Raw genomic sequence first — 21,045 nt, forward strand, 5'->3', positions numbered from 1 at the left:
CCCAACTGGTTTGTGCATTTGTAACCCTGGGGCCTGAAGCTGATGAGAGAAAGGGAAGTGAGCCACCTTGGAACTTTCCGATACCACCTGCGGGGAGCACAGGAATTTGACTGAGTGACATCCTGGCTAATTTTCACCTTGTTCTCCGCCAGCAGGCTCCACTGGAGAGCTCGGGAGTGACTTGACCATGGCAGCACCCTATTTACATATTAAAAGCTGGCATTTTGGGGCCAATGGGGTGAAATGTGAGTACTTTTGGGGTTGGGACCCACATGAGAAGAGATGTGGACAAACTGGAGAGAGTCCAGAAGAGAGCAATAAAAATGATTAGGGGATGGAGGCACATGACTTACGAGAACCTACAGGCCATATCCTGTATGTTAAGCTAAGGCAAAGTTAGCATATCTATATTGTGACCTTTTACTCAGAGAGGAAAATCGACCTTTATCATGTTATTTAAATAGATAAGTACCCATGCCTGTCCAAGACCTTTACCTAGACCAATCGACAATGGAGAATGGCACAGGGTTTTATTCAGTGTTCTACCCACAGATTTAACAGGTACACTACAAGGTAATTTATGTGCATATGTACATGTCATCACCAAGCACAAACATACTAGCCTATGAAGTAAATGTACCCTAATGTTTTGTGGGTGAAGAATGAAATTTGGGCATAGGAGGAAGGATTTCTGGCCCATGTGCCCTATAAAAGAGGTAACCTACCTCGCTAGAGCACTTTGCGCTATCATTCTGACTTACTTTCTCCACTTTCTCTCTATGTACTATCAGTAGCCTGTACTTGTTCTTAAACTTTAAGTTTCAAGGGAACTAGGCTAAGTTCGGTTTCCCTAAGTGTTTATTCTTTGTTTATTAGGTTTTGATTTTAAGTTTAACATATTCAAGTAAACCCTAAGTAACACCAGCTTTTTCTAAGCACTGCATCTTTCACTTAAGAATTGAGAAACCTGAACTGCAGAGCTGGTCCTGTGTCTCTTACCACCAGGTTATCAAGGAAGGCTGTGAGTATATTAACCAAAACTTTGTTGCATATAATGCCATATGTATCTTTTGAATAGCAGTAATGCAAATGTAACTTTGTAACTCAATTAAATTAAATAACATGTAAGCTAATCAATTAAATTTTCATCAAATTATCCAAATTAATATTATTAGTACACCCTACATCAGGCTACATGGGACAGAGAGTTGGAGTGCAGAGGGATGAAGGCACTGGTTCTAGAGGTGCCGACTCTGAGGTGGGGTTAGAATGAGACATTCAGAGTGCAGTAGAGGACTCAGGGTTAGGATAGAGAATTGGGCTGTGAATGCTCTGGAATGAGGCCAAGAAAGAGAAAACTGAGATGCAAGAGAGAAATCAAGCTAGAGCAAAAACCAGAGAAGAAATGTGCGATGTCAGCTGCAGAGGGAAGAAAAAACCTTTGCCTGTCCCCTCTCACCAAAGCATCTAAGAAAAAGATGAAAGACATCTCTCTCCCACTACAACAGTTCCAGTTGACCTGGACTGAGGAAGGAAATCTTCTCCTTTGCAGCACTAGCAAACCTGGACTGAGTCATGAACACCTCCCCCCCGCCCCCTCCAATCTGGTGTTCCTGGCCTGGGACACGGGAGGGGCTCCTCTCTTCTCCATTTGGGACATGGCGGGATGAGAGAAGTGACAGGGCTTTACGGGAAATAATTATTTGCCTGATTCATGTGCAAGTCCTAGACCTTGTTAACACAAACAAATGGTTTATCCTGCATGCTGATGCCAGTTTGGAGAGTCTGGAAGCAGTCCCGTACCAGGAAGTGGAAGGAAATGTAAATCTGTAGGCTTTGCCAGCTGAGGACTGTCTGATAGTGAAACTCGCTATCCCATCCACCAGCAGCAGTTCTTGGTCTTGAAATGGGCCATCACTGAGAAATTTCGAGACTACTTGTGTGGTGCTCAGTTTCAGGTGTGGACAGAGAACAATCCACTGACTTATGTGTTAACGAGGACTAAGCTGGATGCTACAAGGCAGAGATGGGTGGCTACTTTTGCTAGCCATAACTTCGCATTCAATACCAATGAGTTGGTATAATAGGGAATGTGATTTATCAGGACCACCAATTCTTGGCTGGGGGGAGGATGTAAGCAGGGTCGCTATGAATTCTACCCTGCCATCTGTTGGTGATCTGTTGTAAAGGCCTTTTGAGGCTGATGTCATTTGCATGGTTCCACCCACCCCGGATTGCATGATGGGGGTGCCTGTCCAAAGGGTCATTTCGGCTGCTGTGGGATCCCCAGTCTCTTTCTTATTAGGACAGGGGTAATAAACTGCAGTTATTCCAGTGGTATGAATCAAATACAGTAGAACGGAACTTAGCAGTTCATGATTTTGGGACTCACCCGAACCTACATAAAACTCATTAGGCAAGGGACATGGGTTCCAAAGCATAGTGAAATAAGAGAGATTGAAAAGGAATATTTGTGTTTAGTACAATGGATTGCTTGTGAAATCTCTAAATACAACTTTTATGCCCTTTGTATCTCTCTAGTTTAAAAACAGAGCTTTTTATATTTCTAATACATACTTGGTTCTATGCTACAGATGTAAAGTCTTTAATAACTAAATGCAATTTTTAGACATACATAAGCTGTTGAGTTTTTATCTCATTTTTGCATTGTAAGTTGTAAACAACTCCATAGTTGGGGAAAATGTTCCTTACCACTCAGACAGCAAGAAAATTTAGCAGATTGGACTCTGGGAGATCAGCTGTGGGACACAGCTTTTGTGACACACGAACGATCTCTGAAACCAGATTCTTAGTCACAGGTCAGCAGGTGGGTTTATGCAAATTCTGGACTCTGGGACCAGAGCTGGGGTGGGGAAGGGGGACACAATTTTTGTGGCACGTGGTGCAACCAACCTTTGCTACTTCACTCCATAACACCACACACACACACAAAGCAGCCTTTTACCTCTCAGAACCAAAACATACCCTGAAAAAGATCAAACAGCATAAGCTTAAGGCAAAGGACTGAAGCACTAACAACAGCTCAAATAGATTCAAAAACATTTCTGTCTTTACACACCAGAGATAGCAGGAAGAAAACCAGCAGAGACAAACACAGGCCACCAAGAACCCAACAAACATCAAATCCCACCTCCCACAAGCTTTGTGTCTTTGGAACCCAGACCCCTTAATGGGTGAATACTTTTCAGGCGAGGGTGAAGCTCTCAGGCTTCAAATGCCAGGTACAGTTACTCTCTCCTTGATCCAAAACGAACAGGAAAATACACTGCATTACTCCTGTCCCAATAACAAAGAGACTGGGGATCCCACAGCAGCTGAAGTGACCCTCTGGACAAGCACTCCCATCATGCAATCCGGGGTGGGTGGAACCATGCAAATGACAGCAGCCTCAAAAGGCTTTTACAACAGATCACCAACAGATGGCAGGGTAGAGTTCATAGCGACCCTGCTTAAACTAGATTGTGGCAAAGATTCAAAAACACTGAACGTTCAAACTCACCAAACGCGGGTCAATCCATCCTCATCATCGTATCCGCTCGTTATACTCCACACCTGAACTTAGCCCTCACATGGACAACACACCCTCCCAACTCAGTGTCTGTACGTTAACCTTTTACCCCCAGTCGGGGCTACTGCAGATTAGGTATTCCTTATTCCACCCGATCTTAAACCGAACTTCGCACCCCCTGGGTAATCTGTACGTTGTTCCCTGATGACCAGAAACTTCTGTGCCTAAACGCTGTACCGTACACTTCTTTTTTTCTTTCAACGTCATCTTAATAAAATGTTGACATTTGTTCGAGATCCCGGCTCCTCTTCCTTTGCAAGGCGTGTGCGTTTGCTCCGGGTTTTAGTCTGCTAAGACAGCGAGGGGGGCCGATTGAGCCAGAGGCACTTGCCTGCTGCAGACACGGATCCAAGGCTGAACCTCGTCCCCCACCCACTGAAGGCTTAACTGAAAACAGTTTAAGAAGTGCTCCCGTCTCCGGCACTCAGCTACCCAGCTCCCAGTGGGGTCCAAACCCCAAATAGATCCCTTTTACCCTGTAGATGCTGTAAAATCCTGTGACCAGGGCAGCTGCCTCGCAGCCTGCGCATCTGCCTGCCAGCGCGTGAGCTCGTAAGGAACTAATCCAGATAGTGCCAGCTGGGTATCAGGGCTATGAAGAGCCAGCAAAGTGGCACAGCGGAAGTGTGTTGGGCCCATAACCCAGGGGTTGATGGATCAAAGCCATCTTCTGCTTTGTGTGCTTGTTTCTTTTCCCTCTGGGCCTTCCAGCAAGGCAGTGACCAGCAGAGCGGCAAGAGGTGGCTGAGGCGGCAGCCTGCCAGGGACCTCCCTGGCACCTCTGGCTGCCTGGGCTGAAGGCAAGAGGGAGGTCCAGGCGTGGCCAGGGCCTCCTGTCCCAGAATGAGGCTGCAGTGCTTCCTGGTCCCCTTTTCCCACCCACCCCGGCAGGCTGTGGGAGAACACCAGGGAGGCTCTTGGGGCGCTGGGCAGCGCTGTGTGGTTGTCAGGGGAAAGAGCCGAGCCTACTGACTCGACCTGCCATTGGCTCGCGTGGCTCTGCACGCCGTCAGCCAGGGCAGGCCAGGCTGCACACGTGACTCAGGCTTGGGCAGCATGGCCGCTCTTTCCTGATGAGGCATGAGGTAGGCCAAGAGCTTTGCACAGCCTACAGGGAAGTGGGAGGGAGGCGTCTTTCAGCCGGCGTGTCTCCTCCGCTTCTCCCTTGCCGCTTGCCCGGAGGCAGGAAGGGAGCAAAATGTTCCCAGCTGAAAGTTTTTGTGCTAGGCCTCGAGGATTAAGCCTGAGCCTCTGGCACGGCTGCTGGGAGACGGGTTTCTGAATGGCATCCAGCATGCTCTTTGGGCCACTAGCTGAAAGCACTGAGGCCAAGAGGCAGCAAAATGGGACTTCTGAGGCTCCCCGCAGGCCTTGGGGAAGGAAGGAAGTAGCACGGGCTTATCACCATCCCCGGGTAGGCTCGAACCACCATCCTTTTGGTTAGCAGCCAAACGTGCTAACCCATTGCACCACAAAGACACAGACAGGCAAGGCTGTATGGAGCCCAAAAGTCGGGAATCAGTTCAGGGTATGCTCTAGCATATGCATGCAGCTCTTAGACAAGCCACAGCAAGGAACTGGACTGGTATGCAGTGAAAGTTCTGTGGGAAGGAACCGAAAAGAGCACTGGGGCTGCAGTACAGCGCTTGCACATACTTTCTTTGGCCTGTTTTGCTGGAAGAGTTAGTAGGGTGAAATTCTTAGTCACAGGTCAGTAAGTGGGTTTATGCAAATACTGGACTCTGGGACCAGAGCTGGGAGGGGGTGTCACAATTTTTGCGGCACATGCACCACCTCTGCAACCAACCTTTGCTACCTCACTCCATAACACCACACACGCGCACACACGCGCACACACACACACAGCAGCCTATTACCTCTCAGAACCAAAACATACCCTGAAAGAGATCGAATGGCATAACCCTAACCCTGAGGCAGTGGGGCTCCTCATGTTTGTGTGTTTTACACTTTGATTTCACCCACCACGTATCAAGTGTGAACTTCTCATGCACTAGAATAGCGTTAACATGGAGCCATAGACATTCTTCTTGGGCATCCTGACTCTATCTTGCCACCCAGGTGTTGAAGCAGCTGGGGTTCTTTTTGCATGATTAGAAGGCATGCTGTCTCCATGAAGTCCAAGCAGCATCAGGGGTGGGGACAACAGTTTCTTCCTGATAGGGATTTTTATTCCTTTCCCCCAGAGCTCAAGCTGATGGGGGCAAGTGTTTGTGCAGGTCTCTGCCTCCTCGTGGGTATGTGAGGGGGAGCATCAACCAGGTCTTTTGTCCACGGATGATCCACAGGGGCTTGTCTGATGTCTCAGTCAGGGCCTTCTCTTGTTGGAAAGGAGATGATGCCTCTTCTGGTAAACTAGCTTTTCACACTTGGTAATGCTTCTCTCCTGACTGGTGGCAGGGTGGCGGTAAGGGGGTTTACAGCTGTAGTGCAATGCTTATGGATCACCTTACAACATGGGCTATGGCTATTATATGTGAAAATAATGCATGCAGCAACTCACAAGCTTGTCATAAAATCTAAACAGTAAACACATTTTTATGAATCTAATGCCTGTTTTAACAACACTAACAAACAGGTGAGCAAAACTAGTTTTCAGCCATGAATTTGTCACTTTTCAGTAAGGCCTAGGGGCCTTGGCATGAGCTGGCACCTGGTCTGCCAGTGTCAGAAGAGGATCTTCTCTCTCTTATCCCCAGGCGTCTGTACTGGGAGCAGTACTGTTCAACTTATTCATAAATGATCTGGGGAAAGGGGTAAACAGTGAGGTGGCAAAATTTGCAGATGATACAAAATTGCTCAGGATAGTTAAGTCCCAGGCAGCCTGCGAAGAGCCACAAAGAGATCTCACAAACTGGGTGATGGGATAACCAAATGGCAGATGAACATCAGTGCTGTTAAGTGCAAAGTAACGCACATTGGAAAACATAATCCCAACTATCCCTATAAAACGATGGGGTCTAAATTAGCTGTTACCACTCGAGAAAGAGATCTGGGAGTCATTGTGGATACTTCTCTGAAAACATTCACTCAATGTGCAGCGGAGTGTTGGGAATCATTAAGAAAGGGATAGGTAAGACGACAGAAACTATCATATCGCCTCAATATCAATCCATGGTATGCCCACATCTTGAATACTGCGTGCTGATGCCGTCGCCCCAATCTCAAAAAAGATCTATTGGCATGGGAAAGATTCAGAAAAGGACAACAAAGATGATGAGGGGATATGGACCAGCTTCGATCTAAGAAGAGATTCATAAGATTGGGACTTTTCATCTTGGAAAAGAGACGACTAAAGAGGGATATGACGGAGGTCTATAAAACCATGACCGGTGTGGAGAAAGTAAATAAGGAAGAGTTATTTACTCCTTCTCATAACACAGGAACTAGGGTCACCAAATGAAATTAATAGGCAGCAGCTTTAAAACAAACAAAAGGAAGTATTTCTTCATGCACCACACAGTCAACCTGTGGAACTCTTTCCCAGAGGATGTCGTGAAGGCCAAGACTATAACAGGCTTCAAAAAAGCACTAGATAAATTCATGGAGGATAGGTCCATGTGTGGCGCTTCGCCAGCAGTATCACTAGCTAACCCCAGTTTGCCAGAAGCTGGGCATGGGCGACAGGGGATGGAGCACTTGATGATTCCCTGTTCTGGTCATTCCCTCTGGGGCACCTGGAATTGGCCGCTGTCAGAAGACAGGATACTGGGCTAGGTCTTTAACTTTGACGGGTAGCTGGGAAGATGGTAAATCAGATAGAACCCCTTCAACAAACCTCTTCCTTTCCTTGTTATTGCCTGGCTTCTCTATTTATTTCCTTTTCCTTATTTCCCAGCAGACTGGCTAGACACCAGATTTGGGTGCTAGCAGAGGGACCTGACAAGCTCCTTCTTTTCGGCAGCGTTGAACATGCCAGGACACAGTCAGATTCTGGATGCTCATCTGAACGTAATGCCTAGCGCTCAGCTTTATTTCTGTTTCTTAGCTCTTTTGGGCCATCTATCTTTGGTCTGACATGTAGGATCCCTGCATTAGGAGAGATGGCTAATTCATGAGACCATAAACCTTGGAAATCAATTGAAACCTGAAGTCCGTAGAAGACCCTGAAAGGCCCTTGGTGAGTGGAGTGCAAGCTGAGGAAGAGTTCCCTGCATAGCTTACCTCTCCATTCTCGTTTTCCTGTCCTGAGCGCAAAAGCCGGGAAGCAGCTCCGGGTAGGGAGGGGATACCAGCATCTGTGTGCAGTGGTTAGACAGGAAACAGCAAGGAACTGGACTGGTATGGAGTGAAACCGTAAGCATCTTCTGTATGCCTGATGACTGCATGTTTGAGAGAGTTATGTGGGAAGTGGAGGCTTCGAGTGGGCTTTCAGAGGAAATGTAACGGAAAGACAACAGAAAGTGGAATCCCAGGTTTTTAAACAATGCTCCAATAACACACCAAAAAGCTCAGGTCTAGTTACTCATTCCAAATTAGAATAAAGTTACAGCAAGATTTCATCATAAATGAAGTCAAACCCTAAAGATTTCAGAACACAACTGCTATAAGGAGCCTCCAGCGACGCAAGACAAAGTGAACCTTGTCACAGAGAAACCCAGTTCAACTATTTCTCTTTTTTAAGCAGCATAATCTCCCCAAACGGAAGGGCATTCTTCCCGGAGAAGGGTCCTGGAGAGGGTTTTCCTCGTTGGTGCAGGCCATCCACCTCCACGAAAGGCGGGAGCTAGGTCGACGGAAGAATTCTTCCCACCAAGGCGTGGACTGACGTAGTCGCGCTGATTTATGTTCCCTTTGCACACCAGGCCTGAGGGTTGGTGTGTCCTGAACAATGAAGTCAAAACAGCTCCGTCTGTCAGGGGTGCGCAAAAGGGAAACCCGCTCCTGGGCGACGCGGCCACGCCGCCCTAACCCCCAGTGTAACTAAGGGCATTCGGGGAGGCAGTGGGCCTAAAGCGACGGAAAGACCTCCTCCAGCACAGGGTTGTGACAGCCTAGTCTCCGTAGCACAGACAGGGTGGCCACCAAGAGACAGGAACAGACAGCAAAAGCCAAAGCGGTGCCAGGGCAGGGGGCGAGGCTGCCTGGTGGACGAGGGGACCAGGTGGGACAGGCGTTTCGGACAGGCTGTCCTCCTGTCAAAGGAGGAAAAGCCCAAGAAAGAGGGTTAGGCAAGAAGCTACAAGCAGGGAAAGAAGCAGAGCAGGCAGGCAGGAAGCTCCCCTTAGAGCAAAAGAAGGCATTGGTCCAAGCCCCACCAAAAGCAGACTAGAGAGCAGATCAGCTGCAAAAAACCAGGGAAGATCAAGAAAGCACAGAGCCTTGTAAGCCACAGGAAACGTTTCAGAGCTGAGCTTTACTTTTTCTCTGTTGGCTCCATCATCAGGGGGAATGAGAAAGATGCCGAGAACTACAGGGCCTGCAAAAAAGAGCAGTCAAACAAACACAGGAGAAAAACTGCTTTGGTCAAAACCAACCACACAACTGCACATTGTACTAAGCATACCCAGCCCACTGAGGAGCACTCCCCAAAACTTTTGTTTGTTTTTTCAACTGATTGCCAGGGGAAAGCACCAACGCAGTCCCCCACTACCCCAAATTATGCAGTCAAGTTTCCCACATTGGGGGAAATTGCAAGGGTCAGTACACCTACAGTGCTATGGATGAGTCTCACCCTGGGAAAATCACCTTTATGATCATGGTATCTCCCCTGCCAAGTAAGTATGAGCGCCTACTTCCCAGCCACCACCTGTCCTCACTCTCCCCAGACTTATAATACATGGGGTGGACCACCACACCCCAACCTTGCCCACACCGGCCCCCATTGCCGACAGCTGCCCCGCCGCATCTCCGAGGCCCCTCCCTTCTCCACACCGAGCTCCCAGTGCCAAAGTCGGGCCCTGCTGGGCAGCCTGCCTCCGCTCCCACAATGCTCTGCTCGCACACAGATCTGCATACATGCTCACGTGGCTCCGCCCCTCTGCTCGGGCCCCTCCCCCTGCCTGCCCCGGGCCAGGGCTCTTGCGTGCCCTGTAGTTGTAGCCGGGTCCCATCCCAGGCATCCAGGCTATCAGAGAGACGACATGGACCACCTGCTGCTGGGGAAAGAGTGCAGCTTGCATTTTGCTTCTCTCTCTCTCTCTCTCTCTCTCTCCCCACTGGAAGTTGGTCCAATACAAGAATGACCTCCCCTGCCTTGTCTCACATCAGTTTCTCTTCAGTGCAGAAGGTCGGGTGTTGTCAGCCACTCTCCAGAAACTGGAAGGCTACTCCATCCCTTTTGTTACCTGCCAAGTAAGGCTGAGTGCACGGGCAGGCAGCGTTGTTTGAAGAAGTGGAAGATTGGACAAATGCCCAGGGAGGAGTATAAAACTATTGCTCGGGCAGGCAGGAGTGAAATCAGGAAGGGCAACTCACGCTTGGAGTTGCAGCTAGCAAGAGATGTTCAGAGTAACAACAAGAAGGGTTTCTTCAGGTATGTTAGCAACAAGAAGAAAGTCAAGGAAAGTGTGGGCCACTTACTGAATGAGGGAGGCAACCTAGTGACAGAGGATGTGGAAAAAGCTAATGTACTCGATGCTTCCCCCCCTCGCCCCCGTCTTCACGAACAAAATCAGCTCCCAGACTGCTGCACTGGGCAGCACAGCATGGAGAGGAGGTGACCAGCCCCCTGTGGAGAAAGAAGTGGTTCGACACTATTTAGAAAAGCTGGACGAGCACAAATCCATGCGGCTGCATGCAGTGCATCTGAGGGTGCTAAAGGAGTTGGCAGGTGTAATTGCAGGGCCACTGGCTATTATCTTTGAAATGTCATGGTGGTCAGGGGAGGTCCCAGATGACTGGAAAAAGGCTAATGTAGTGTCTATCTTTCAAAAAAGGAAGAAAGAAGGAGGACCCGGGGAACTACAGGCCAGTCAGCCTCACATCAGTCCCTGGAAAAATCATGGAGCAGGTCCTCGAAGAATCAATTCTGAAGCACTCAGAGGAGAGGCAAGTGATCAAGAGCAGTCAGCATGAATTCAGCAAGGGCAAGTCATGCCTGACTAACCTAATTGCCTTCTGTGAGGAGATAACTGGGTCTGGGGATGAGGGGAAAGCAATGAACGTGTTATTCCTTGACTTTATCAAAGTTTTTGATACAATCTCCCATAGTATTCTTCTCGGCAAGTTCAAGAAGTATGGGCTGGATGAATGGACTATAAGGTGGACAGAAAGCTGGCTAGGTCGTCGGGTTCAACGGGTAGTGATCAATGGCTCCACGTCTAATTGGCAGCCGATATCAAGCGGCGTGCCCCAAGGGTCGGTCCTGGGGCCGGTTGTGTTCAATATCTTCATTAATGATCTGGAGGATGGTGTGGACTGCACTCTCAGCAAGTTTGCAGATGACACTAAACTGGGAGGAGCGGTCTATACGCTGGAGGGTAGGGATAGGACACAGAGGGACCTAGACAAATTAGAGGACTGGGCCGAAAGAAACCTGATGAGGTTCAACAAGGACAAGTGCCCAGTCCTACACTTAGGACAGAAGAATCCCATGCACTGCTCCAGACTAGGGACCGAATAGCTAGGCAGCAGTTCTGCAGAAAAGGACCTAGGGGTTACAGTGGACGAGAAGCTGGATATGAGTCGACAGTGTGCCCTTGTTTCCAAGAAGGCTAATGGCATTTTGGACTGTATACATAGGGGCATTGCCAGCAGATGGAGGGACGTGATCATTCCCTTCTATTCGACATTGGTGAGGCCTCATCTGGAGTACCGTGTCCAGTTTTGGGCCCCACACTCCAAGAAGGATGTGGAAAAACTGAAAAGAGTCCAGCCTAGGACAACAAAAATGATTAGGGGGCTGGAAGACATGACTTATGAGGAGAGGCTGAGGGAACTGGGATTATTTAGTCTGCAGAAGAGAAGAATGAGGGGGGGATTGATCGCTGTTTTCAACTACCTGAAAAGGGGTTCCAAAGAGGACGGATCTAGACTGTTCTCAGTGGTACCAGATGACAGAACAAAAGGAGCAATGGTCCCAAGTTGCGGTGGGGAAGGTTTAGTTGGATATTAGGAAAACCCTTTTTCACGAGGAGGGTGGTGAAGCATTGGAATGGGTTCCCTAGGGAGGTGGTGGAATCGCCTTCCTTAGAGGTTTTTAAGGTCAGGCTTGACAAAGCCCTGGCTGGGATGATTTAGTTGGGCATTGGGATGGACTAGATGACCTCCTGAGGTCCCTTCCAACCCTGATAGTTCATGATTTTTAAGCTGTTCCCGTGTATCAAGGTGAGCTGCAGCTCAGCGAACCCCAAGGATCTGAGGCCAGCTACTTTGCAGGAGAGGCAGACCAAGCAGCAAATACAACACGGGGTCGCACCCTGGCCGGCAGATAGAATCTCATGTCTGAGATCCCGGCTCCTGTTCCTTTGCAAAGTGTGTGCTTTTGCTTCAGATTTTAGCTGTGGGCCAAGTGCCCGCTGGCTTCTCGTCTGGGCTCCGTCCTCCATGTGCCTGGCCATCAGCGGGACTGTCTCAGGAGAGCAGCTTACCCACCCTCGCTGCATCCCAATCTCCGCCCAGCTGGGGAAGGAGCAGAGGCAGCTCGGAGAAAAGACTCCTTTGAGCGCCGGAGACGGCCGGAGCATCTTATTTGCATACCCACAGTGCATTGCCTGCAGCGAAGCGAGTCCCTGGTCAAGGGGCTGGTTTTGCTCCCTGTGTCCCCGGTTCCCATGATCCAACTCAGGCTGTCAATCGGTTCAATTCCATTTCCTCTAAAAGCTAGCAGTTTAACGGGCTGTGAGAGTAGTCACCCTGACTTGTGGTAGCATACGCGGTTGCCCCGGCAGAGACTGCTTTTTTTTTTTTCCTTCTTCTTCTTCCCCCTTCTTTCCCCTTCCTCCTTCCCATAAATCTTTTGCTTTTTACTAAAGATTTCTGTGGAGAGAAGCATTTATGAGTTTGTACCCAATTTTTTTGAGGCTTTGTTTTGGTAAGGCTGTTCCCTGTTGTGAAAAAAACAGAAGGATACTACCTCAACTAGTGTCAGTAACTCAAGCTTTTCTATTAGTGTACGAAAACAACTGAGAGCTCTGAAAATGACTGTGTGGGATTTTTTGTCCTTTTTTTTTTTTAGCTCATCGTGTTAGTGAGATGGCTTCCTAGCTAACAGGGGACTGTTTTGTGATGTATATTCTGCTGGCTCTTTGGTTTCATACGTTTTTGGTTATCACAGTTAAAGAGCAGCAAAGAATTGCGTTGTTGTTTGTGTTAACGTTTGGTCTGTCCTAAGAGTGTATGGTTTGGAGTCATTTGTAACTCTTGGGTTAGTTATTGGCAACAGCTTATTATTGAGCCCCTGAGTTGAAAGGCTGCTCTTGCAGATTTTAGTTTGTCATTGTTGGAAGGTCAGTTAAAGAGCTGCTTTCTTAATCGAGTCCGTGAGGGTTCTTACACTGCCCTCCTTAATATACCTTCCAGAAGGTGATTGCATGGTTTCCCTCGTCTCTCCACAGAAGAGAAATTGTCCATGCCTTTCCTGTTGTGAAAACACCAGTGTTTTCAAACATTTTGCCCAGGTGAGGGATAGTTCATAGGAGCAGAAGAGGAGGAAGGTTGTGGCCCTTTGAGTCAGATTCCTAGTGTTGAAGGCCAGAAGGAACCAGCCAATCACTTCACAGGGACTAAGGGGCACCAATGCCCCAAATAGCGAGGAACTGCTTTGATGCAATTGACTGTATGTTTGAGAGGCTACGTCTACACTACGGCTACGTCTACACTACAGGATAAATTCGAATTAGCTTAAACCGATTTTATAAAACAGATATTATAAAGTCGATTGTGCGCGTCCACACTAGGCACATTAGTTCGGTGGTGCGCGTCCAAGTCCGAGGCTAGCATTGATTTCTGGAGCGGTGCACTGTGGGTAGCTACTGTAAAATAATGAGGCCAATAACGTCGATTTGCGTCCACACTAACCCTAATCCGATATAGTAATATCGATTTTAGCGTTACTCCTCTTGTTTTGTAGGAGTACAGAAATCGATTTAAAGAGCCCTTTAAATCGATATAAAGAGCAGTGTAGTCTGGATGGGTGCAGCATTAAATGGATTTAACGCTGTTAAAATCGGTCTAATGGCGTAGTGTAGACCAAGCCAGATAGTTGTCTGGGAAGGAGCAGAAAAGAGCATTGGGACTGCGGAATAGCACTTGCATAGGCTTTCTTTGCCCTGGTTTGCTGTAAGAGTTAACAGTGAGAGATTGGTAGTCACAGGTTAATGGGTGGGTATGGAAATTAGGAGTCTAGAGGGGAAACCAGCAAGAGGAAGGCGTCTGCAAGACTTGTTTGTCTTTGAACAGAATTGGAGGTTAAGGGTTCTTGCTTTGAATTCTTCCACTGGAGTCATTTCGGGGAAGTGAGTCAGTCTCACGCAGAGTTCCCTAGTTATGGTGTTTGTTGCATGTCTGGAAGCTCATCCTGGTGAGGTAGAAATGGGTGGGCACAGGGGTGTGTGTGCGTGGCAGAGTGTCAGCATTGCTTTTTGCCTCCTGGAAGTGAAGATCAAAGTAGTGTGTGAGTGTTCTGATCAGTGTAATCTGTGATATGTCTTTGATGTGAGGACTGTATATTAGCTTGATTTTTGAAATGAAGGGGTTAGTTAGAACAGGAGCTTGTTTTATCTACCCCATGCATTGATCTGGTATTGCAATGCTTCCAGGAAGAGTGTATCTCCCTCAGGGGAAAATCTCCTGGTTAGAAAAACAAAAAAGAGTTTAAATGTGATGATCTTTCTTTCAAGCAGATTTTTTTTTAAAAGCAGAAAAATCTGTTGTCTTTAGTGTTTTTGTTTCTTTATGATAAACACAATACACTTATGGTTTCTTGGAAGTGTTTTGTGAGTCTACAGATGTGAAAGGTTCTTCTTTGTCTTGCTAGAAAATTATTTAAGAAGCTGGACTCATTCTTTCTGCTGTGAGTCTTTTCAACAGTATGAGGGACAAATGCTTTCCAGACTCTGGGTCTGTTGGGGAGATGGTTGGTTTTTTGTTTTTGTTTTTCTTGGGGTGGGGGCTTGGTAATATTTGAGATTATGTGTACATCAACAACTGCATGAGTTATACAGACTTCTCCCCACCCGACCTATGTTCTATGTATCTTGGTTCGTAAGATCGAGACAAGGCACTAGGTGTCATGCTGCACCCGGCACACAGGGGCCCGAATCCTGATTTTCCCCCCCCAAAACCTACTGTAATCTAAATGCTAAATAATAACCCTTAACTTCTCATTATTGCCACCCTCACTCTTGGAAAATCCCCAAAATCACGAGAGTGGTTTACAAATCATGAGGATTCTTTTTTAAAAAAATGTAATGTGGGTTCTCTATCTTTCCCTTCCCGTTTTCTGAACCAGGCAAGCTAGAAACTTACCTTTCTAGTGCAGCCAGAGCCCTAGAGAGCAGGAGCCCCCAGTAACTGGAGCTGGCAGGAGGTGGGGTTGCTCACGGTTGTGTATTCCACACTTTGATCTCACCCACCAAGCATCAAGTGTGATCTCCTCAGGCACTAGAACAGCCTTAACATGGAGTCACAGACAGCCCCCTTGGGCACCCTGACTCTAGCTTGCCACCCAGGTGTAGTAGAAGCTGCTGTAACACACAAACTCTGTATGTCCTTTAGGGCTAACCCTAGCCAAACAGCCAGGATCCCTTGCTTATGCTTAGAAGGCATGCCGTCTCCCTGAAGTCCAAGCAGCATCGGGGGTGGGGACAACAGTTTCTTCCTGACAGCGATTTTTATTCCATTCCCCCAGAGCTCAAGCTGATGGGGGAAAGCGTTTGTGCAGCTCTCTGCCTCCTCGTGGGTGTGTGAGGGGGAGCAATCAACCAGGTCTTTTGTCCATGGATGATCCACAGTGGCTTGTCTGATGTCTCAGTCAGGGCCTTCTCTTGTTGGAAAGGAGATGACGCTTCTTCTGGTAAACTAGCATTTTACACTTCATAATGCTTCTCTCCTGACTGGTGGAGGGTGGTGGCAAGGGGGTTTACAGCTTTAGTGCCAATGCTTATAGATCACCTTACAACATGGGCTACGGCTATTATAGGTGAGAAGAATGCATGCAGCAACTCACGAGCTTGTCATAAACTCTAAACCCATTTTTATGAATCTAATGCCTGTTTTAACAACACTAACAAACAGGTGAGCAAGACTAGTTTCCAGCCATGCGTTTGTCACTTTTCAGTAAGGCCTAGGGGCCTTAGCATGAGCTAGCACCTGGTCTGCCAGTGTCAGAAGAGGATCTTCCCTCTCTTATCCCCAGGTGTCTGTACTGGGAGCAGTACTGTTCAACTTATTCATAAATGATCTGGGGAAAGGGGTAAACAGTGAGGTGGCAAAATTTGCAGATGATACAAAATTGCTCAGGATAGTTAAGTCCCAGGCAGCCTGTGAAGAGCCACAAAGAGATCTCACAAAACTGGGTGACGGGACAACCAAATGGCAGATGAACGTCGGTGCTGTTAAGTGCAAAGTAATGCACATTGGAAAACATAATCCCAACTATCCCTATAAAACGATGGGGTCTAAATTAGCTGTTACCACTCGAGAAAGAGATCTGGGAGTCGTTGTGGATACTTCTCTGAAAACATCCACTCAATGTGCAGCGGAGTGTTGGGAATCATTAAGAAAGGGATAGGTAAGAAGACAGAAACTATCATATCGCCTCAATATCAATCCATGGTACCCGTGCATCTTGAATACTGCGTGCTGATGCGGTCGCCCCAATCTCAAAAAAGATCTATTGGAATGGGAAAGATTCAGAAAAGGACAATAAAGATGATGAGGGGATATGGACCAGTTTCCGTCTAAGAAGAGATTCATAAGATTGGGACTTTTCATCTTGAAAAAGAGACAACTAAAGGGGGATACGACGGAGGTCTATAAAACCATGACCGGTGTGGAGAAAGTAAGTAAGAAAGAAAAAAAACGCTGTGGCTTTTCAGCAGCAGCTCAACCACACTGCTTCTTCTGCGGCAGTTCGGCGGCGAATCCTCCCTCCCTTCCTCTTTGGTAGACATTTGGTGGCAGCTCAAAGACTAAGACAGGGAATGGGGGACCCGCCACCGAATTTTCGCTAAAGACCCAGACGTGCTGCCCTGATACCGGATGGGCCGTCCCTTTGAATTGGCTGCTCCAAGCACCTGCTTGCTACGCTGGTGCCTGGAGCCAGCCCTGCTCTCGTGACAAGCAGGGGCTGGTGCAGAGCGTGGAAGGGCAGGGAGATGACATCTCCTCTAATAGCGAGGCCCTTTCACAGCAAGGGCAGCACCTCCCCGGAGTAGTACAGACCCACCTACTCCTCCTGCTTTCTCCTGACACCAGCACTACCGTTCCCGGCACCACCTCACGGCAGCACCTGCTTCCAGACTCGCACCAGAAATGGGAAGTCTGGGCCGGGCCTGGCAGCAGCTTTCAGGAAATGGAAGCAGAAGACACAACCACTCCCATGGTGCTGCGGGGTCTGTCCTGGCTGGTGGGAGATGGAGGCAGTGGACACTACTACCTCCATGGTGCCGTAGGGTTTTCAGGTGGGATGCCCCCACCAGGGTTCGGCTCCAGGGGAGGTTTGGCATCTTAAGGGACTTGGGGGGAAGCTTGGAGGAGGTTTGAAGACCAACAGTGAAGGGGAAGTTGGACACTGGCCAGAATACCAGAGAGACAAGGCAGGTGAGGTGATACCTGTTACTGGACCAGCTTTGGAGTCACACAGGGTCTTCTTCATGGAAGGAGAAAGGTGCTCAGAGCATCACAGTTCAAAAGAAGGTGGAACACTCTGCCCCAAACACCAGATTTTCCCCTACTTCCTGGAATGGAGGGGCTGTCCCCACTGTCCTGTAAACAGCCCCACCACGTAACCCAGAGGTGGCTGCATTTTAGCACCAAGACACCAGTGGTCACCGCTCCAGAGGAGATGGTACATACAGGCCACTGCCCTACGTGGCCACCAGACGTCACAGACTGTGCACTGTCTTAGCTGGCCCCACACGTTACTGCCCCAAAAGGTGAGGTACACACAGGCTACTACTCAAACTGGGCACCTCGGGTCACTGCAGCAATGGTTGAGGGGGATACAGGCAGGGTACTGCCGCACATGGCCACCAGGTGGCACTGCTGCAATGGTGCTGGTGGGCAGGAGATGATAAACGGGCCACTGCCTGAAGTGGCCACTATCACAATGGCGTGGGGAGAGGGGGAGGGAGATACCAATAGGGCACTGCCACACCAGGGCACCACGGGGAGGTCACTGCTCCAATTAGTAGAGATACACGTCGGGTAGTGCCCCAACTGAGGGCCCTACCCTAGAGAGGGGGGGGGGCTGGGGAAAGAAGAGGAAATCAAAGGCCACTGCCTCACTTAGCCATCGGGGTCACTACCTAAATAGGGGACACACACACACACAGGGCACTGCCCCACCTGACCAGCAGCAGTTACTGCCCCAATTGGGGGATATACAGAGGGTATTGCTCCACAGGGATGCCAGGGATCAGTGCCATACCTGGCACAGAGGTAGAGGGGATAGGGTGACCAGATGTCCCGATTTTATAGGGACAGTCCCGATAGTCGGGACTTTTTCTTATGTAGGTGCCTATTATCCTCCACCCAGTCCCGATTCTTCACACTTTCTATCTGGTCACCCTGGGGGCGGGGGAGAGAGTGGGCTACACAAAGGGCACTGCCATACTGGGCCAACAGTGCACATCCCTAGTGGGGGAGTGATACACACCAGAAGCAGGGCTCACTGCCACAAAGGGCTTGGAAGATACCCAGGGCACTGCTTGACACAGCCACCCAGGCACCCTGCCACCTTGGGGGAGGTGAAGAATACACCTTGGGCACTGACTCCTCTGACTACCAGTGGTCACAGGCCCAATGCAGGGGTTGGGGGGAGTAAATACACACAGGGACTGCCCCACCTGGGCAACACGAGTCAGCGAGATGAGAGTGGGATACGCAGAGGGCTCTGCTCCAATGGCTGATATACATACAAGGCCCTGCCTCACCTACCCGCCCGCACTCACAGGCGCAATGGCAGTAGTGGGGTCACATAGACAACTGACCTCAGTTGCCACCAGGGGTCACTGCAGCAATGATAGGGGGGATATATGCCAGGCATTGCTGCCCCTCGCCACCAGGAGTCACTGCTCCTACCAGAAGGCACCTACAGGACACTCCCGTGCCTGGCCAGCAGAGGTCACTATCACTGGAGAGAGGCTATGGGGAAGCGGAGAAAGAGCAACTAACTGCAGTGAGGAAAATCATAATCAACCAGGGAGAAAGAACGGATTCCACTAGGACATCGCACCAACTCCGGCAAGGCTGGATACCAGCAATTCGGGGCTGGAGCAGCTCCAGCTAGAGGCTGGGCAGAGACAGGTGACCTCGGTTTCTGCGCTGAGCAGGCTGCTTTGGCAGCGAGGAGGGACAGGGAACCCCCAGGCCAGGGTCTTGCTGCCCAAGGAGGGGGAGATCTGCGGCACTCTTTGGAGTAGCTGGTTCAGCAGCTGCGAGCCACATGCTTCTCCCTGCCTGAGCTCTCCAGGAGCACATTACCACAGGTGTGCGCTGGATGTAGGCACCAGTGTAACAACAGGGCCAGACTCTGCTGAGTGCTGCCTGTGAGAGACAGGGGCAGAGTCAGACGGGCAGATGGGGGCAGGAGATGACAGAGTCAGCGGCCATGAGCTGAACCCATCACAAGTCCAGCCTGTGACATCACCATCCGTCCCTACAGCTCTCCATCTGTCCTGCTGTCCGTCCAACCCTCAACCCCGCATCCATCCCCAATGTATGTCACACACACCCCTTCACCCATCTGCCTCACACACTCATCTATTTCCTCATGCATCTTGCTGTCCCTCTGACTGTCCCTGCAGTGCCCAGCACAAGGAGGCATAATGGACCCTGAGCAAGACTTTTGGGTGATGCAGTAATGGAGCTAGCTGGTGATAAGGGGCATCTCTAATCCCAGCCCCACTTCTCCTCTGCCCAAACCCATGACCGCGAGCCCACCCTTCTCAGTCTCAGACCTCACAGCCCCGAAGACATTTCTGGCCACTCACGTTGTGACCCAGTTACAGCAATGAGGTCTCCCTGAAGATAGGGGGTGGGAGGAGCAACCCCCTTATCCTGGCAGGCAGGACACATCCTTCCCAGTATGGCAGAGACCCTGCCCGTGGGCAGATAGACCCAGCTGAGCCCATAGGAGACTGGGGGAGGGGGAGCAGAGGAAGAGAATGCAGGCAACTGAACATGACAGGTGTCCATGAAAGGAGAGAGAGAGAGTTTGAGTGAAAGTTGGCCAACACAGAGAGAGAAACCTAGGAGGACGAAAGAAATTCACAACAGGGAGTCACCCTCATGGATCCAACTTTCTGCTAGGGAGCACACACCACTCCTGGCCAGAGAGATGATCAGCCTCGCAAATGGCAACATCATCTCCCTTGAAGCCACAGCTAGTCCGGAAACCCACACCCAGGTAATGGGAAGTCCCTGCCTGGAGCCAGGACGGCTGTGACCAGAGCCCTTCCCAAACCAGATACACATCTCACCGACAGAGACGGTTACTCTTGTCCCAGTTGGGCAGCTCTTGCCTGGCATCAACAGGATTCACGCTGTCACTGCTCTCGATCACTTTCCATCTCACCTCAGGGCTGGACTCCGTCCTCGCGACTTCTTTTCCCTTGCTATGAAACACAACACAAGAGGAAAAGAAAAAGCAATGGTGGTGAGGCTCCTCTTCTCGCTACTCCCGCACACCAGGGCTTGAGCTTCAACCCTCCTCCCATTCTGCCATCACAGCTACAATTAGAAATCTGAGCCCGGGGCTCACACCTGATTGTCTCCCCAATCCTAGGCCCTGTCCAGCATGTCTCCCTCCACAGAACTTACCTGGCCTCATCTTACACTCCATCTTCATATTGCTCTTCTCCTTCCCAGAGCTCCTGCTCTGCTCCTCAGACCTGTCTGTCCTCAGCTCTGCAGGCAGAGGGGAAGGGGCATGATGGGAACACACACGCCCCATTCCAGACACCACACAGCATCCACAGGGCTACCAAACACCTCATCTTCGGCCAAAACCACACCCCACCCCGAGGGAGCAAAAAGCCTTTGTGAGCACAGCACAGAACAAGACAGGAAAAGATTAACACCCACACCCAGCCCAGCCAAAGTGGGAGCTTCCTGGCCACAGGTCCATGGGGCTCATGGATGGAGAAGTTTGCCGGGCTGCGGGGTTCCCTGAAGAACTAGCACAGCATGTGAGTGACTGGGATGTATGTGGGGGCCTGACTGTGGGTTGGGGTGTCCAGGAGGACCCCAGGGAAGGGAATAGGGGGATTAAGGATAGAGGAGGGTGGGGTTACCAACGTGCATTGTGGGAATGTGGGATTTAGAGAGCCCAG

The 21,045-nt window shown here is 49.6% G+C and overlaps 1 long non-coding RNA gene, 2 other non-coding genes and 2 pseudogenes across 6 annotated transcripts; 2 read left to right on the top strand and 3 right to left on the bottom strand.

Annotated features, from left to right (window-relative positions):
* Positions 1 to 3,222: 3,222 nt before the first annotated feature.
* Positions 3,223 to 20,710, bottom strand: LOC115640664. 4 transcript variants are annotated; one of them, XR_003997917.1, is made up of 4 exons: positions 20,534 to 20,710; positions 20,194 to 20,328; positions 20,014 to 20,016; positions 4,491 to 4,503 (listed from the first exon to the last, which is right to left on the bottom strand). It is a non-coding gene; the product is annotated as an uncharacterized LOC115640664 (long non-coding RNA). The 4 variants fall into 4 exon arrangements; XR_003997919.1 differs by lacking the exons at positions 4,491 to 4,503; positions 20,014 to 20,016 and adding an exon at positions 3,223 to 3,258; XR_003997920.1 differs by lacking the exons at positions 4,491 to 4,503; positions 20,014 to 20,016 and adding an exon at positions 15,919 to 15,950.
* TRNAS-GCU lies at positions 4,995 to 5,068 on the bottom strand. Its single transcript has one exon. It is a non-coding gene; the product is annotated as a tRNA-Ser (tRNA).
* On the bottom strand, positions 9,169 to 9,332 carry LOC115640665. The gene has a single exon (XR_003997921.1). It is a non-coding gene; the product is annotated as a U1 spliceosomal RNA (small nuclear RNA).
* On the top strand, positions 12,466 to 12,589 carry LOC115640667 (annotated as a pseudogene).
* LOC115640666 lies at positions 14,123 to 14,323 on the top strand (annotated as a pseudogene).
* Positions 20,711 to 21,045: the final 335 nt, after the last annotated feature.

The sequence above is a fragment of the Gopherus evgoodei genome, unplaced genomic scaffold (assembly GCF_007399415.2).
Source record: "Gopherus evgoodei ecotype Sinaloan lineage unplaced genomic scaffold, rGopEvg1_v1.p scaffold_329_arrow_ctg1, whole genome shotgun sequence".
NCBI lineage: Eukaryota > Metazoa > Chordata > Testudines > Testudinidae > Gopherus > Gopherus evgoodei.